General features: G+C 36.1%; 1 protein-coding gene across 6 annotated transcripts in view; it reads right to left on the bottom strand.

Moving 5' to 3' along the window:
- The window catches only part of DPYD (dihydropyrimidine dehydrogenase), an 840,660-nt gene that overhangs the window by 124,476 nt on the left and 696,028 nt on the right, over positions 1–20,156 (bottom strand). The gene's annotated exons all lie outside the window — the stretch shown is intronic.

The following is a 20,156-nucleotide window of genomic DNA, read 5'->3' as shown; positions in this document are numbered from 1 at the left end:
CACAAATCTTAGTTGTTCTATCATATTAGTTTCTATTTGTTGGAGCTGTACAACATCAAAGTCATGATGTCCCTATATATTGCATTTAGCAGTAATGTAACGGACTACATGAAGAAATCAAAGTGAGAGTTTCTAAGTAGTTTCCTGGCAATTGAGACAGCAGGCTCTTTCATCTGCTCTGTAACTGTGGCAGTGCATTGATTTAAACTCCTTCTGAGATCTCAAATGCTTTTATATTCTTAGGTCTCTCAAGCAGCTTTTTTTTTTTTCCCAAAGTGATAAAATTCCAGCATTCAGCAGAATACCATCTTGTTTCCCCCAAAAGGAGAGGGCTTATTTCAGCTTTGCTACGAAACTGCACAGGATCACTAAGTAAAATAGCTGTCCAAATGTCATTCTACTAAGAAATCTGGCTTTGAGTTCAGTTGTCTATGTTCTGACCACAGCAAATAGGATTGGGAAAAGAACAACAAACGAATAGCCCCGGAGATGTTGTTTTTCAAAAGTTCAGTTCAGAAAAATTGCTGAAATGGATAAGTAGTTCTGCTTATTAAATATTTTCAAAGTTGTTTTTAATTGCCACTCATTGATCAGTCCAAATGGTATAGGAGTCATTTATTTTGTAAATCATATATTTCTTCTCAGTACATTACTTATTCTCTTAAATGATAAATTCTCTGATAAATTTTAAGTATATAAATTTCCCCCTTTTCCTCCAATTAGGAAGGAACTTTATGTAGCCTGAAAGTCTATTTTTCAGTGTCACTCTGTGGTCATTCTTTAATTAATTTCTTAACCCAAGATCAGCTAAAGACAGACTGAAGAGAATAATATGTTTTCAAGGTATATTATACTGAGATCCAAACCACATTTTGCCAGCCAGAATATAATCACCAATTCTCCAAGTATTTTCTCAAAGGCAGCATATGATGGGCCACCCACTCGACTACTATTCAGAAGAGCATTTGTGAGACTGATCTTCTCTGTTGCACTTTGTTGATGACACAGCTTCACTGAAGATGGCCTGGGCTGATTAGTCAAAGGGCTGTGCCCTGCAGGTGAGACTGCCCTGCCCCCTTCCTTGTATCTGTCCTTTACAAAGTGAGCTCTAACTGGACTCAGATCTCAATAATGACTGCAACCAAGAAATAATAATAAGAACCATACAGAGACACAGCACCTCTGTCTGCCTTTTATGCGACACTAGAGATAAAATGGGTGAGACAGGTACAACATGTAGGGCCAAAGAATGGTGATTACTGTTCTGTCTCTTCAAAGATATTGCTGTTGATGGCTCTGCTTCCCAACGGGCATAAATACAAGACTCAAAAGACCGAGGTAACAACTGGAGTCTTCTACACACCAGGATCCTATGCAGCCCATTCTTTGGTTAGGAACTGTGGCTGCAGTTTGAGGAAGCTTGGCCACTGCTCTTCAGAGGCAGTAGGATTTTTCTACTAACATCGTTTCTCACCATCAGGCTTTGGTGCTGCATCAGTTACCACAGCAATTTTCAATTACTCTGCAGTAACACAGGTGGTGGTGTAAGGGTTTGCATGTAGCATTGTGCATGCTCAGCACCTCTCATGATAAAAGTGGGGTAAGAAAAGGAAACTAAACATCCAAACAATAGCTGTCAGATGACTCAAATCCTTAATTTTAGGCAGTCTTTCTTTTTCAACAGAGTCAACACAGCTGGGAAAACTTGATTTATCATATCATTCACTAAAATACCAGATAGAGTTTGATCACAGAGGAGAAGTCATAATGCCTAGAGAGAAAAAGTCTATAGGGAAAATTAACGCATGGAATTTTTTTCTGAACTCTGAAGATGGATGAAAGTTATGTGGTCACTCAATAACTAAGCAGACATTCACATTCCAAAAAAAAAAAAAAAAAGAACAATTCACCTACAATGAGAAACATTTGTTAACATGAAAATAACATCTCAAATAGTTCTGACTACCTCTTAAAGCATTCACAGTTCAGTAGTTGGTGTGATAGTTAATCTATAATTGATAAAAACACAAATTTGTGAGAGAGTACAACTTGGCTGTTATCAGTGAGTCAACAATTTTGACTGAGTTGCCAATATATTCTGGGACACAAAAGTTAAAGTTCAGTGGATTAAGAGTGAATAAACTATGTAAGCTTTAAGCGTTATAGGAAAAACAAAACAACCTTACCAATGTTGAAGTTAATATATGGTAAACACGGTGCATATTTATGGGAGGGCTAGAGAAGCAAAGCAATAAGGTTTGCATTTGTTAAAAGGAACTTTTAAAAATACTAAACTCATTTTTAATCCCTTTACTGTGTATATGGAAAAATAAAAGCTCACAAAGTTTGTGGTTTTGCAGAAAGACCAGGAAAATAAATTGTATGCTAGTTTTTTTTTGGCTTTTTGTTTTAATGAAGGCCAAGAACCTAAAAGTAAAATGCCTGGTCTTCAGCTACAAAAGATGGATCTACTGGAACATGGTTACAGACAAACAAATGCAATGTCCAAAGAAGTAGTTTTATTTATGCCTTCTCACTAAAAGGGCACATATTTTATGATTTGTGACTATGACAACCTGAAGAAAGATTACAAACACCAGTAAAAGTTCTAGGTTGAGGGTTTTAGGAGGATGCTTAGAGATGACCATACAATTTACCATCCAAACTGTGACACTTGAGAGTAAACAGGAAACTATTAATGAAAATACTAGGACCAGCAGTATAAACTGGGATTGTCCTGTACCACTAGGATCTGTGATTCCCTTACTTAGAGGGTTTTTTTCATTCCTGTCTTTATATTGGAGGGAGACTTTCACTTGTCCCTGTGGAATGCATTCCAAAATGCTCCGTCACTTTTGGTTTAGTTTAACATTCTGGTCTTTCAGATACTTATGCAGGCCTCCGAGCATTAACATTGGATCTAATTCACCAGGCTTTTATTACTCAGGTGGGGATTTGGAATCCTGGAGACCTGACTTGATCCAATAAGAGGACCCGACTTGATCCTGTTATTGACCCAGATAATCCTAGATTTAAAGGGTCCCTTTTGGCCTCCAACTTTAAAAAAAATAATTAATAGATTTTGCTTTTTAGTACACTTTTAGATTTACAGAATAATTGGGCAGATAGTACATAGAGTTTCATATGCCCACACCACCCCCAAACTCGGCACCTTCCCCATTATTAATATCTTGCATTAGACGGTACATCTGTTACAGTTAAAGCACCAATATTGATATGTTATTATTAAAATTCATAGTTTATATTAAGATTCACTCTTTGCATTGTACCTTTCTATGGTTTTTGACAAATGTATAATGACAGGTATCCATCATTAGAGTTTTATACAGAATAGCTTCACTGCCCTAAAAATCTACTACGCTGTACATATTCATACCCCTCACCCTCACCTCCCCCATCCCCTGGCAACCACTGATCTTTTTTACTGTCTCCATAGTTTTGCCTTTTCCAATATGTCGTATAATTGAAATCACATATATGTAGCTTTTTCAGATTGACTTATTTCACTTAGCAATGTGCATTTAAGGTTGCTCCAGGTTGTTCTGTAGCAACAGAATCCACTCACCTATTGAAAAATTATCACAGTTTTTTTCAACTTTAGTAAGAACTTCATATATTTAAAAATATAAAATCATTTTTCTATATAGCCAAATAATATTTTCACAGTTAATAAAATAAATAATTCCTTAGTGTAATCTGATATCCATAGTACAATTTCCATAATATTTTTATAGCTAGTTTATCCAAGCCTAGGTTCAATCCAGGACTGCATGTTGCATCCAGTTGCTCTGTCCTTCAAGGTTCCTTTTATCTGGCACAGCCTCTTTTTCATTGCACCAGCCTGTTGTAGAAACCCTACTGCTGGAGTCTGGCTGCTTTGCCACAGTGTTCTTTACATTTCTTTCCTCTAACCCTTGCATCTCCTGGAAAGTTGTACTTGTCTTGAATCTTGCTGAACTCTCACACAATGTGGTTCACTAGAATTGGGTCCTCACAGGGCATCTCCAACGCTTAATGGGAATGGGGTGTCAGGGAATGAATGGTGGACATTGCCTGTGATCATGGGCTTGCTCTGCTGTCCCACTGGACTTCAGTTTAACTCTCTTATGATAAAAGATACAACCCAGAAACAGCCAAACAGAAAAGATGCATAGGGCAAGGTATGAGGGAGGGGTACGGAGCTTCCATGTCTTCTCCAGACACTCCTCCAAGGGTCTTTCAGCCTAAAAAAAAAACTCAAAGGGGACAGGGGAGGCAAGGAGCTACTCAAAATCCATATCCTTTAAGGGTGGAAAAGTTTGGTGTATTTTAACAAACTTAATATTCTGTCCTTTTGTAACTTATTTCTTTATGCTTTACCCAAATTCCCTTATGATTACAGCATTTTGAAATTTACTTAGGTTACTTATTATGTTCTAAACCCTGTTCAAAATATGTCTACATGTAGCACCACATTGAAACTCACAATAGCACCTTGGGTAAGTATTATTATTTTCTTCAGTTAGCAGATGGGTAAATATGGGGTCAGAAATTACAGGCCTTGATTAAGATCACACAGCTACTAAATGGCAGAACAAAGATTAAAATTCTGGCTCAGTTTGCCCACAGGATCCTTTCTTGTAACCACAGTGCAGTCCTGCTTTCTGTTCTGACCACTACTACGAAGGCAACTGGCTTTCATGTGAAAACAGGGAGACTTTATATATATATATATATAATATATATATAATCTATATGCTTATAATGCATATGTGCATATACATGTTTATATGTTTATGTTAATGTATGTTTATATATGTATGTGTGTATGTGTTTTTATGTTCATGCATACACATACATATACACAAGCATCTATATACACACAATATTGTATATATGATATACAATATATGTACATATATTTATACATAGACACATATATACACATACATACCTATGTATATGTAGTATAGATTTCTTGTAAGTATTATATCAAATAAAACATACATAATTATCTACTTCAGTGCCTAAATAACTGCACAATAGGTATCATCATTTGGATCTCATTCACCAGATTTCAGAGACACAGCAAAAAGGGCAGAGACTATATTTCTTTTGGTTACCATTGTACACCCAGTACTTACCACATAAAGATCTTTGCCTGGCATATGACTTATTCAATGGATGAATAAATGAAGCAAAATAAAAATATTGTAATAGTATCAGTCAGTGACAAACACAATTCCCTTTCATTCCCTGTCAAGAATACATTTTTCTCTCCAATTATACGAATATATCATAATTAAGAACTCACACCAATCCACAAGAGAATACTTTTCTCTCAACTTCTGCTGCATTCTATATCACTCATTGCATCATTTATACATTAATATCTTTGCATTATTACTTAACTCTTCTTTGGATATGCCAATGTATTTCAAGGATGCAGGGAGTAACTCTACTTCTTCAGCATTCTTCTTCATATTCAAAATACTATTTGTCACAGACAAACTGGACAAAGCCTGTGTATAGATTTTTGCATCTCTGGTGTTCCCAGTCTGGATGCCTGAGTCTTATCAGCAATTGTCATTTGATTATGTTTTCTCTTATGATAGTCCCCTTTAACACTAACTGAAGGAATGTGTAATTAAGAACCCTATAAAGATCTCATTTAACAATGACTGAATTCATACTATCAAATCCAATATATACAATGTTCTAATTCTCACACATATATATTAAAGCAATCTGGATTCTAACTCTAATAAAGGACAGATAAAACAGAGCCCAGAGACGCTAAGGAAAAGGTCTTCTATCTTGTTTTGTGTCTAGACTCTCTTATCTAATTTTTTTGGGTTTCTGCAACACACACCAATAGAGGTCAGTCCAGCATTCGTGGGTCAGGACTAATATTTTCATTTTAAAGAATTCCCTCTCTATCTTTAATTATTTCAAGTTCATAAAGTTCAACGCTTCATCAAATTACTTTGAAATAGTTCAAAGTAAATGATAAAATGTATTATTGAGCAAATTTGTACAAATATTATTGCCATTGTAAATGATTTGCTTCCTCTAATACAGGTCCTGCAAAACCACTGCACATGCCCAGTAAAGGCCTTCTCTCTGTTTGCTGGGAATGTAGCCAGGAGTGTTTAATAGATTATTCTGAATTTTTACCAGAAGAGAGCAATTGTTTTTGTTTTTTTCCTCTCTTTCTTTTCTTTTCTTTCTTTTCTTCCTCTTTCTTCTTTCTCTTTCTTTCTTTTCTTTCTCTTTCTTCTTTCTTTTTTCTTTCTTTTCTTTCTTTTTCTTTCTTCTTTCTCTCTCTCTTTCTTTTTTTTTTTGACAGGGTCTCACTCTGTTGCCTAGGCTGAATGCAGTGGCATGATCATAGCTCCCTGCAGTCTCAAACTCCTGGGCACATGCAATCCTCCTCCTTCAGCCTCCTGGGTAGCTGGGACTACAGGCGCATGCCACCATGCTTGGCTAATTTCTTAATTTTTTTGTAGAGACAGGGTCTTGCTATGTTGCCCAGGCTGATCTTGAACTCCTGGGCTTAAGTGATCCTCCTGCCTCAGCCTCCCAAGGATTGGGACTATAGGTGTGACACACTGCACCTCGCCAAGGGAGCTATATTCAAACTCATCATTTCTTCAAAAACTTTGTCTATTACTCAAAAACTACCTACTAATTAATTTATTCTTTCATTCAGCACATGTTAATTTATGGACTAATCTTCTGGTTTCTTTTCACATTCAATTATCAAACAAAATTGTTAACTGAAGCAGCCTGAGGTTATGCTGTTTGTTTTCTGTCAGAATGAACTTTCCATGTAGAGCTGTTGTGAGGACCAAATGAGATAAGAATTATTAAGTACTGTTTGCTAGGAAGGCCTCCCTTGTTGGTATAGGTGTGACACCATGAGTTTGATTCAGAGGTAAGAATAATTATTCAAGTTCTGAATTTTGTATCTGAATGTGCAACTGGTGTCTTCTGAGGTGTGTGTGTGTGTGTTCCATATTGACTAATTTCTAAGATGAGTTGCTCCATTGAGCTCCAGGACCAAAATGATCATATCTTTGTTGTAAACAATTAACTTAATCACACACAGATAAACATATAAGATCGAATTTTGAGACAAGGAAATGACCTGACTTTCAATTGTTATGCTTTGAGAGTATAAACCAGAATCATATTACCACCGCCTACCCATAAATCAATATACTACAGGTTTTAAATCAATTATTGAATATGAATTAGGTCAAAGAAAAGGTAAATAAGGTAAATAAATACAGGTAAGTTAGATTTTATGTGTTTTATATTTCATTTTTGTCTATAAAATGTCACACTTTAAACCATTGCTTATATTTTGAATCTGCTTATAATCAACATTACCTAATTAAATAATGCTCAGACATGCAATAGAATTGGCTTTTTTAAAACTCCCTCCAGATTACTCACATTCATTTTGTGTGTTTTAGAGACATCAGGCCTTATAAATGTGCAACAGTATTCTTACTGTAGCTGTGTAAGACCAGGCACGTGTAATGTGTGATGTATTTGGCCATACAAATTCACCAGTGATTAAACTGATTTTTTGCTTGTGTCATTGTTTTTAGGCTCAATGATGAGTCGTGAAACTTTCCTCTCACCTCATATTCATTACTACATCTGGTGCCATCCAGAGTTAATATCCACGATGTACTGATTGATTTAGGAAGATGATAATGAGATTATCGCTTATGCCCTTAAAGCATGACAACTGAAATCCCATCATTTTCCACATGAGGAAATATGCTAAATATTATAATATCTGACAGGTCTATCACTGTGGGATTAAGCCAGCTATCTGAAACAAAGGTTTGATATTTTGATCTTTAGACATATTATCTTCTTTCGTCTTACAAACACAGAATTATTGATTTGGAGATAATGGCAGTTTATATTTGCATGCCTACATCTTTAATTCCACAAACTGTTAAGGTCCTCCTGGTTCACATCTGCCAAACGAAGCTAAGAGCAAACATTGTTCTTTCTTCTGATTATGTGGGGCATGACCATAGAATAGGGGAAGAGAGATGTTTAACTTGGAGCATTTATATTTCAGGCCAGGAGAATCTGGTTTAAAAGTTTTCAAAAGACTGATGAGTCACAAAAATATTAAATGTGTAGGAAATCTGACCAGTTAAACAAAATGAAGAAGGAATGTTTCCTGAATATTCAAAGAAGGCAAGTTATAGAATTGGATGAGCATGTGTTTAAAGCTAATAAATGTAGAGCGTTTTTTTCCCTCCCCCTTGGAGGGAAATGTTTTATAGACAATTTACTTATTTTATTTTAAAATGTACATTTGATATGAATTTCATTTCTTTTACTCTTTCCTCAAAGATTCATAATCTTCTAAAATTTAGCTTCAGGAACATATTTCTGAGAATGACAAGAGCTTACCGAAACTGGCCTCTGAACTATTCAAAACACAGTTGCTTATTGTCCATTTTTAAACATTCATTGGTTGAGACTTACAGTAAGGCATTCCTCTCTCCCCTTAGCATCTGTCCACAAGCAAGTATGCACATATCTGCTTTGTGCCTAATATTATTTCAATTACTATGAGGCATTCTTAAGAAGTGAAAATGCACATACATCCTAGCTAGGAGATAAGACATACATTCATTTATCTGCATTGGCTTGTACATGCATTTTCAGGCTTGAGACATGTCTAGAAAGTAAGATAGAAACAAAGAGATACTAGTGCCTATCTGACATTTTCACGGAGGTGTTTCCTAGGCATCTTAACTATAGCCAGAATACCATTCCTAGTTTTTCCACTCACTGCAGCCTACTACTCCACCAGTCCAAAGTCTAGAAATCATCTCTGTCCCTTTCTTTTCATGTCCACAACCATTCAATCTCTCAGCAAATCTTGTAGCACTACTTCAAGTATATATCGTGAATCTATTTGTTGCCATAACCACAGCTTCTTGCAACTGGAATCAATCATGGTCTCTCACTTGCCTCACTGCAATACTTTCTTTATTCAATCTTGACCCTCCTAAATTAATTATCTACACGACAGCTAGGATGATTATTTAAAAATATTAATTAGATCATAATTTGCCACTGCATAAGACCAACAATGTCTTGCCTCACTTTGCAAAAATGGGAACACTTTCTACAAAGTACTGCATGATCTGGTCCTGCCTCGTTGGCCTTCCTTCAGTATGTCAAGCTTATTTCTGCCTTAGGAGCTTTGCTCTGTCTTTCTGCAATGCCTTTCTCCATACTTTCCCATAGCTGGATGAATCTTCTCATTCAGTTCTCAGCTTAAACATCACTGCTCTAGAGACGACTCCCCAACCAGACAAGGTATCCTCCCAGTCACTATCACACAGTCTAATTTAAATTCTAAGTTAATGTAAAGTACTTACCACTATCTGACATTTTTCTTATATATCTGTTTCTTACTAATGTGCCTGGTACCCATCAGACACTCAGTAACTATTTGCTGAATGAATAGAAATTATGACCACTACATAATACACTGTTTGATAATATGAACCTTATGACTGAGTTTCTCAGCAGATATTAGTTATTGACAGCTTCAAAGCCAATCTCTCCTTGATATATTTAACTTTTCTTAAATAATATACAGTTTTAAAATTTAAATAACTTGCAACATTCATAAACATTTATACAAAGTATGATTAGTGCTTATTTGTAAGGAAATACTCTAATTTTAATACTTTAATACATGGAATACACTTGAGAAATATAGAAATGCTTCCTACCCAGGATGCCTTAATTAGACAGACTTATTTAAAAGTGCTTATTTTTAAATTTGGCAAGGTTCACAAACATTAATTTTGTTACATTGCTGATACTAATAATAGTATACATATCTTAAATAAAGGTATTATGTCATTTTCCCGTAAGACTTTGAAGAAATAGAACTTGTAAGCATGAGTGAAAACCCCCTTACTTGCCTACAGATTTTTCTCCACTATGAATCGCTCCCAATTCAGATTTCAAAATTCAGTATTTAATAACTTCATTACACATATTATTTAAGCTATCTTTAAGTATGTGGGTTTTTAAAAACATTATTATGGTATAATTTACATAGCATAAAACTCGCCCACTATAAGTGTGCAAGGCAATGATATTTTTGTAAATTTATAGAGTTGTGCAGCATCACCACAACCTGGTTTTACGATATTCCAATTACCCAAAAGTTTTCTTGCATCCTTTAGCAGCCACTGTTGACCACCTCCTCAAGCTTCAAGAAACTACTGATTCGTTGTCCTCATAATTTTGTCACATCCAATCATTTCATATAAATGGAATTTTATAATAACAAATATTAGTATTTTGTGTCTTTTTATCTTCATTTAGCATGTTTTTATACATGTTAAAATATTCTGTGCTATTATGGTGTCAGTCTATTTTATTGCTGAATAATATCTCATTGTATGGATGTACCACCACATTTTGTTTACCATTCATCAACCTGCTAGGGATTTAGATTGTGTCCAGTTTTGGGGTATTAGAAACAATGCTGCTATGACCATCTGTATGCAAGTCTCTTTTTCTGGATATATATATTTATTTGTCTGAGATAGATGATGTGGAGTGGAATTTCCAGATTGTATGGTACATTTTTGTAACATTATAAGAAACTGCCAAACTGTTTTCCAAAGCAGTTGCACCGTTTTATATTCCAACAAGCAATGTGTGAGGATTCCAGTTTCTCCACATCCTTACCGTCATTAAGTATTATCTATCTTTTGATACTAGCCATTTTAATGGACAGAAATGTCAACATAGTATACCGGTTAAAATAACAGATTCTGGGCCAAATTGTGTAAATTCACATCACAACTTGCCATCCTGTAACTTAACATTCCTGTCTATAGAATGAGGACAGTAATAACACCTGTCTTAGCCTGTTTGAACTGCTATAAGAAAAATGCCATAGACTGGGTAGCTTCAATAACAAACATTCATTTCTCACAGTTTTGGAGGCTAGGAAGACTAAGATCAAGGTGTCTGGTGAAGACTTGCTTCCAGGTTAATAGATAGCCATCTTTTTGCTGTTTTCAAGTGGCAGAAAGAATAGGGGCTCTCTGGAGTCTCTTGAATAAAAGCACCAATCTCATTTATAAGGGCACCACCCTCTGACCTATCAAACCTTTGACTTACCAAAGGCCTATCTCTTAATACTACCAGATTGGGGTTAGTATTCCAACATATACATTTTGGGGGGACACAAACATTCAATCTATAACAATAACTATCTCACAGGATTACTGGAGGTATAAATAAATTATTACAACTTTTAGCTTACAAAAGGTGTGTCTCATAGTAAATTTCATATACAAGTTAACCATGATAATTTTTTTATTATCATAATTTGCAAAGTTACAACATACTTAACCTGGCTGTGGATTATAGTTAGGCTTTGGGAAGCTGTTTATGTTCTCTTAATGATCGCTTCCTTACATGATGTCAGCTTAAGATAGTTAAGATGGTTATCACAATGTCCAGGCACTAGAATGCTAGGTACTGTGAAAATCAAATCACAGATTTTAAATGACAATTAGAATGGTTAAAACTTCTAAATGGTCAGATTGACCTGCCAGACTACTTCAGTCAAATACGGGACTTTGAATGAATGATTGAACCAGTGGTTTATTTTACTCATAAAATGTACCTGTCCATGGGGATAAAAAAGGAAACTGCTGTAGGTAAGCTGTTTTCCTTTATAAAATTGTCAATTGTTTGACCATAAAGACCTTCGCCCTCTGTTTTCTTTATCCCATTTATTTGTTTCCTTGTCTTCTTCCTCCTTCACTTGACTACGTGGGTGATTAATGGATCACTGCTGCTTTGATCAAGGAATAAATGGAGAAAGGGCAAAAGGATGATATTCCCCCTCTCGAGTTGCTAAAATGCCCATTTTAGACACTTTTCTAGAAAGGCACACGTGCCGTCTGCTTGTCAAATCCCTTTCTGATTAATAGCTTTAGAAGATGTTTTGCATGCATGCTTGCCAGTTTTTAAAGCACATTACTGAAAGCATTTCAGAGCACTTTTCCTGGGTTTCCAGCAACAAGCAGGGATCACTTCTCCATGCTTAGGTCACTGCTGTACTAATTTCTCCAGGTTCCAGCAAGCCTTGGGGGTACCAATAGAATTCCCTAACAGCAGCCAAATTTTACTTGAGACCATCCAACTTAGCCTTCTGTATTGCATCCTGGGAGTGACTTGATTTAGGTTATGATATGGTAAAACTATTATAAAATTGCACACTATTTTCACTCACCTGTGTACCACTCATAGTCATATGAATATAAGATTCAACTATTTATGGATTGTCAAGGTTTTCTCCATTTCTGAAAGTCTCTGTTTCTATGAAAATAGCATGGATAGATTCTATCTAGTTTTAAAAAGAAGTAGACCAATGAATAAAAGATATATGAAGGCACATCCTCCAAAATAAGGCAGAAATTTTGTATAACTTTATGAATATTCAACCACGTTGGATAATCACAAGTGTAGAAGACAGTAATATAGTGGATTAAGTGCCATACTGGGCCAAACCACAGGGTGTTGGAGAAGCTTTCACCAGGTGATAAAATCCAGAAGGACTGGGTAGTGGACTCTCCAGAAGGATGAACTTCAACCAAGGCATGACAGAAGGCAGAAGGGAATAGAAGATACATTTCCTCTCCATTTTTTCCTGTGATGGATTACCCCAAGGCATTGCTTTCTAGCTAGTCTATCTGGAGTTGTTCCACGTGGCCAGTTGGCTGTCTTGTCTCACTGAAGCTTGTGAAGCAGTGGCTAACTCAGTAATGCATTACCTTGTATTCAAGTCTCATCTTTCTCTGTCTCATTTCCATCTTCTTTTACTCTTGCTACCCTAGAATTTTATCTCCCAACAAAACATTAACATTTGACCCTTTCCTTGGGTTCTGCTTTCTACCACTCTGAGCTAAGATACATACTAGTCAAAAGCTAGAATAGAGGGCTGTACATTTTATTTTAAAATTTGGCATAAATGCATAAAACTACTAGCAGACTGGATGATGATGATGGCTGATGATAATTAATAGCTTGCATCTGTGGTACACATACTTTGTTTCAGATACTGTATGAGGTGCTTTGCATATGGTTGTGAATCCTCACAACCATACTACGAGGTAGGTAGTATTATTATCTCCACTTTACAGATAACAAAATTGAAGTATAAAATGTTCACACGTCTAGTAAGCCCAAGGTCGTATAGCTAATGAGCAACAAAGCTGGGATTTCAACCCAAACAATTTGATGCATTTTCATTTGGGTTGAAGCATTCATGAATAAGGTGGAGTTCTCAGTGACTTCCTGTTCTTATTTGGTGATTCTGAGACTGATATCACTACCTTTCCAGTAGCTTCTGGAAAAGGTAATCTGAGTCCTTGCCATATTATTTATGATTACAATAGGGTCTCTAGAGAGCCGAAGTCCACTTTCTTTCAAGAATGTATGGTTGTTGAGGCATCTGATTCTCTACCTCCCAGGCTATTCAGATTGTATGTTCAAAAGGAGGCAATGAAAAACACACACTTAGTTGAACTAAAATCTCTCATACCTTTCTTTGTAGTAGAGGTTTATGAAAGGTCTACGTTATTTTATATTTAATTGAGGGCACTTGTAGTTTCATCCTTGAATCATTTTTACCCACCATCACATAGTGCATACCACATTCCTCCTGCGCACAAACAGGCACGCCCATGCTTAGGCCCATGACACTCCATCACGTGACTGGCGCTAAAATACAAACGTTCCCATTTTGGGTGGTATAAGATACTTGTGACTGAAAGTGACCTAAGCATTCTTTTTGCCTTTCTGTTGCTCTATTTAAAATAATGACTACAGACTCTCTTTCAACAAAAGGTCATTTGTGTCAATGGACAGAAGAGAGGATCAGATCACCTGCGGTAATTGCAAATTAATGTTCTCCTGGTAATGCACTAACTACACACTATTGATCTACAATTGAATAATAGAGGCTACTGATAAGTGATTTTTACTTTCCTGCTTTTTTGTGTGTGCTTTTATTGCTTTTTCCATAATGCATTTTTCTTTCAACTGGAATTTTCTCTAATTGTCTCCATTTTTAATTTCCCACAGTGAGATGACTTCTAACTTGTAATTAGAATCTGTAAAAATTCATGTCTCTGTCTCAAAAGCCTTTTAGAAATCTACTGAACTGTAACTTTGATGCCATAAACCACATATATGATGCACAGATACATAGTTTGAGAGAGTCAAGCTTTCGAATGATTTTTTTAATTAATACTCAGATAAAACAGAAATCCATTTGGTCCTCTATCCAAAATAGCAATTTGTTGAGTACTCTGCAGTAAAACATTCAAAAGTTTCCCCTAAAAGCATTTTACTTGGAGAACATTGATGACGTGTTTTTCTTTCCAAGAGCAAACTTTTAAAATATGAGTAAAGAGTTTATTCCAAGATAATTTTTATTTTTAAGTGTGTGAGAGAAGCGGGGCACAGTGGCTCACACCTGTAATCCCAGTACTTTGGGAGGCCGAGGCAGGCAAATCACTTGAGGTCAGGAGTTCGAGACCAGCCTGGCCAACATGGTGAAACCTGTATCTACTAAAAATACAAAAATTATAGCCAGATGTGGTGGCGGGCACCTGTAGTCCCACCTACTCGGGAGACTGAGGCAGAAGAATTGTTTGAACCTGGGAGGCAGAGGTTGCAGTGACTTGAGATCACGCCACTGCACTCCAGCCTGGGTGACAGAGCGACACTCGTCTCAAACAACAACAACAAAAAAGTGTTTGAGAAGAGGATGCAGATTTCCAATTGAGTAAATATTTATACATATCTTCACAGCATACTTTTGACAATGTTAAGTTTTCTCATGTTTGTGTCAAAACCTTAAATGAGGACCTGGCGCCGTGGCTCACGCCTGTAATCCCAGCACTTTGGGAGGCCGAGGTGAGTGGATCACCCGAGGTCAGGAGTTCGAGACCAGCCTGACCAAGATGGTGAAACTCCGTCTTTACTAAAAACACAAAAATTAGCTGGACATGGTGGTGGGTGCCTGTAATCCCAAGTACTTGGGAGGCTGAGGCAGGAGAATCGCTTGAACGCGGGAGGCGGAGGTTGCAGTGAGCCAAGATCACGCCACTGCACTCCAGCCTGGGCGACAGAGCAAGACTCTGTCTCAAAAAACAAACAAACAAAAACAAAAAACACGTTAATAGATAATAATTATTCTATCTGGTGGAAATTAACACACGTTTGTATTTCAGTGTTGTACTTGATCACGCTCCCTGTTTAGACAGAGGTCATTCATCCTAAATCTGGTTTCTGAACTGTGGTCTAGAAATCACCTGAAATGGAGAGATAGTCTGACAGTAATTTCCTTCACTACTATTTGTAAACTTTAAGCTTATCATTGACTTTCTGTATTTCTAAATAAGAGACATAGTTGTGATTTCTAAGTGTTTTCAGGCCTGTAAGAACTTTGATATTTTACTGTAATTTCTTTTACAATCATTATTTGCAGCTAGTCACAATTAAATACCATCAAAATAAATGCGTGCCCAAATTGTTTGCTTATTTTTTATTCCTAAGTCATGATTATCTGTACCAAAAAAAAAAAAAAAGTAATAAATGTCAACTGCATGGCTAGAATTATATAAGTCTGGTACTCTTTCTTTTATCAGTTTATAACTACAGACAGATACAATTACAGTTGATATTCATTTTACAAGCAGTCTTAGGGCTGGACCAGAGTGCTGATGGCTCCCTGATGTGCCAATCATTGTTGGATAATGAAAAGCGGGGCAACACCAGGGTGGCTGGAGCAGGAGGGAGATACTCGGAGGACTGAGACTCTGAATTGTGATACTCGCTTTATCATATTAAATATCATTTCTGTCTTATTACAATCCAATGAGATAGGTACTATAACTTCCATTTTATAGATAAATAAACCAAGGTTTATAGAGGTTAAATAATTAGCCCAAATTTATCCAGCTAGTAAATGGTGAGCAAAGTATTATAAAACTTCAAAGCTCCTTCTCTTAACTACCATAGTATACATGACAATAGAACCACATCTGTATACATAATGATAGCACACAAATACTGTAAGGAATCTTCAAGCTTAGGATGAACTGAGATTTTTGAAAAATGTTAAAACTAACAACAGGGTTACATTACAATATACATTAAAAGTCCAGACTTCACTATGAATCCATGTAACAAAACTGCACTTGTAATCCTTAAATTTACACAAAGAAAAAAATGAATGCATTAAGAATGAGGAAACTGAATGTACTGATTTATGAAGAAAAAACAAAAAATGACCAAAAACATACTTGGTATTAGGTATATAGAGGTATAAGGTAGAACAATTCAGCTTTAATTTTATCTCCTTAATAAGAGCTACCCACCCGCCTTTATACAGAGGTTCTCAGAGCTTGGTTATATTTTTGGTCTAGAGCTGGAGTCATTCCCATCTAGCTACTGTCTAACATTGTCTTCCTCCCTTTTCCTCTTTTCTGTTCTGCCTCAGCCTTTAGACATCCTAGATCAAACCCAAAAAGTCAATAAATAAATCCTCAAATTTTCTAATCTTGGACGATGGTTAGGAATGGGACCTTTTCAAATCTACTCCATAAGCAATAAACTCAGAAGAAATCAGAAGTACATCAACACAAGGAAAAAAGGAAAACAAGAATAAAATAATGATATGCCAAATCAAAAGTGATGAGTGGACTTTCTGAGAAGAAGATAACATCAGAGGGTCTAGTTTGTTGTGAACACATTGAAAATATGGTGACCAAACATGAGACTAATTGTAAATAGGCCTATATAAACATGAGTGTAGGTGTTAGGAGGATAAGAGATTTTAAAGTTTGGTTTGTTAGTACTGTAAAGAGAAATTGCCTTTTGAAAAGGCAAAGGTGCATAAAAAATTAAAGGTACCAGTCTGAAAATAGCCCAGAAAAATCTAAATTTGTTTTTAACCCTTTAGAAGAAAGATAGTAATCATCAGGTAGAGAGAGAAGTCCTTCAAAAAGGAGAGTGGCCATAACCCATGAGCTTCATTTTATAATAAGCTTATAATTCAGTGTTATTTAGAAAATGTAATAAAGAAAAGTTATAAAGAATTGAGACAGTACACACAAAGCAAAACAGTGGGGTACAAAACTGAATGTCATGATTGGAAACTCTTAGAGAGGTAGATGCTTTTGAGGGACCAACTGTGAAATGTATTTTTGTGGTCTGTATTTTCATTTTTTGTTGCAGGAGAAATAGAGTGGCAAAATCTATTCTCATCTGAACCCTTGGGAAAATTTTTAAATATATTAAGCACATGATAGAACTGAATGATTCTGGAAAGACATGTGTGTTAGTCTGATTTTTGGATTAATATTTAATAATGTTTTCCCTTGTATAGAAAGTTAATGATGATGTCCTACCATTAACAGAACATGTGCTTTGGAGACACGTTTCCTCTAGAAGTGATGAATTTGAGTTGATAAAGGCACATTTTTGGGGCCTGTCACCCTTGAGAGTAGTAAAAATTATTTATAAGCAGCTAACCAAGGGTGAAGGAGGCGATGAGTAGCCCTAGAAGAGAGGAGAATTAAAATTATGAAGGATAAAAACCATTATTTAAAAATGAACAAGATGCCATGGAAGTACAAAGTAGAAAAGGCCTACTGAGCATTCACTCCAGGATCTGAGGAAAGCGACAGCCGGTGTGGTGTTGGCCTGTGAAAATGTAAAGACCTTGCCACTCTTTGGAGACACTTCACTCCTCAAGTGCAGAATAACATCTAAAATCGTTATCATGACCTGAAGTACTCCACAAGATTCATCTCTGCCTACGTCTTTCACTTCATTTCCTATCATTCTCACCTCTGTTCAGTATGCCTTGCCATGCCTGAAATAGGCCATATTTGCTCACTTGTATAACTACGCCTTGATATTTATGCTGTTGCTCTTTCTCTGGCCGGGAGGATACTCTTCTCTCAGGGTCTCTGAATGGCTCAATTATTTTATCATTGCTATGGTTTGAATGTCCCCTCCAAAACTCATGTTGAAACTCAATCTCCAGTGTGGCAGTATTGAGAGGTGGGGTCTTTAAGAGGTGATTGGATCATGACAGCTCTGCCCTCATGAATGGATTATTCCATTCACAGATTAATGCACTATCATGGGAGTGGGATTCATGGCTTTATACGAAGAGAAAGAAAGACCTGAACTAGCGCATTAGCAAGCACAGGCCCCTCATCATGTGATGTCCTGCCCCACCTCAGGACTCTCCAGAGAGTCTCTGCCAGCAAGAAAACTCACACCAGATGCAGCCCCTCAACCTTGGACCTCTCAGCATCCATAACTGTAAGAAATACATTCCGTTTCTTTAAAAATTGCCCAGCTTTGAGTATTCTAAGTAACAGAAAATGGACTAAGACATCACTCCTATGAGGGAGCTTCTAGCATGCAAGCTTCCTGAGGGCAGGTCTCAGGTGTCTGAGAATATCCTTGTATCCTTGATGCTTGAGCTCTGCCTGGGATATAGTGGGGCTCATTAAGTGATAAAGATGCCATTTTATGATAGTTCATTGAGGACATTATTTTCATTTTCCTAGATACCACATTTCAAATGTAACTAAGATCAACTTTTTAAAAGAAGCTATACTGTTTATCTTACTGTCAATTATATCCCTGTATGGTTTTTCCACAAAATCTTCTCTTTGCCATGGTTGTCTCCACTTCAGATATATAGTTAAGTTTTTGTACCCAAGAATAGGACCTTACTTTTGTCACTAATTAACTGTATCTTCTCATATTAGATCAATCACACATGCATCTTCTGATTTTTCTGAGTCTACTTTGTGATTTACTCTTTACCCCAAGTTTACTCCAAATTTCATGTTATCCAATAATGTGATCAAATGGATTTCTGTGCTTCCCCCAAGTAGAGCCCAGGAGCCCCAGAGTAGCCAGTCTTCTAGAAATCTCAAAGTTTTCTTTACTCAGCACGTGGAAAGAATGTTCAGAATTCAAAATAATTTTGGAAACTGAAGAAGTCAGGGATAAATTACTTAATAAAGACAAAAACAAATCTCTCACTTATAAAATTATATAATTGGGTATAAACAAACTACTCGCAGATAGAGCTCAAGAACTGAGAAGAATCAGCAATTAATAAGTGAAAGAGCAAGCTTTCACACGTTTATTATTTTGAATTCCTCTTTCATTTTGCTAGCACATTTCTTGAGTACAGTAACAGGGAGGGTGGGGGATGCAGAGACAAATTATAGAATAGAAATCAGGTAACATGGTTCCTAGTCCTACTGGAAAGTCAACTGATAAAATGAACCCAAGGAAATTACAAACTGTGAATATGCAAATCTATAAATGGGGTTAAAAATGCTTATTGATATACCCACAGCTTTATAAGAATTATATAAATTAACATATGGAAAAGGCTTTTTGAAAAAATAGAAGGTAATATTCAATAGATCATTAATACTCTTTATAATATATTTTGCTATGGTCTAAGAGCTCTCTAAATTCCCTGTACAGTCCAGGTTTTCTAGATCTCTAACTTGGTACCAGAGTCTATAAAACACTGAAAAAATTTTAAAACAAATATCAAAGTGTATACATCAAAATGAAGTGGTCTTTTCAAAATAATCACCTGGGAAGATGTTCGCACTGCTCAGAACAATTTTGGAACATTTCTCTGTAAACTGGTAATTAAAATCAATTTATGAACTAACAGAAAAAAGACTCATGACTTTGGATACCTAATTCACTCAACAACCAACTTTGGTCATTCATCTTGGCTCTCTTTAGGTTTTTAAAATGGGAATGAAATCCATTCCCAATATATAAGAGTAGTTACTACATTACCTCCCCAAATAACTATTTCTAATAGTCATTTGGATGAACAAGACACAGTTATTAAAAAATCAGTTACCCATCCAATCACAACTCATTTCAAGTGACACTGATAAACCAGAAATAGAGGAAAGGAACAAAGATATACAATGTTTAGAAAATAATATGTGAAATAAGAATATCTAAACAACTGAGATTTTCTTTCAAAATGA

This window comes from Pan paniscus, chromosome 1 (genome assembly GCF_029289425.2).
Source record: "Pan paniscus chromosome 1, NHGRI_mPanPan1-v2.0_pri, whole genome shotgun sequence".
In the NCBI taxonomy this organism is placed as follows: domain Eukaryota; kingdom Metazoa; phylum Chordata; class Mammalia; order Primates; family Hominidae; genus Pan; species Pan paniscus.
The sequence above is the reverse complement of the archived record's forward strand: the minus strand, read 5'-3'. Positions and strand labels throughout refer to the sequence as shown.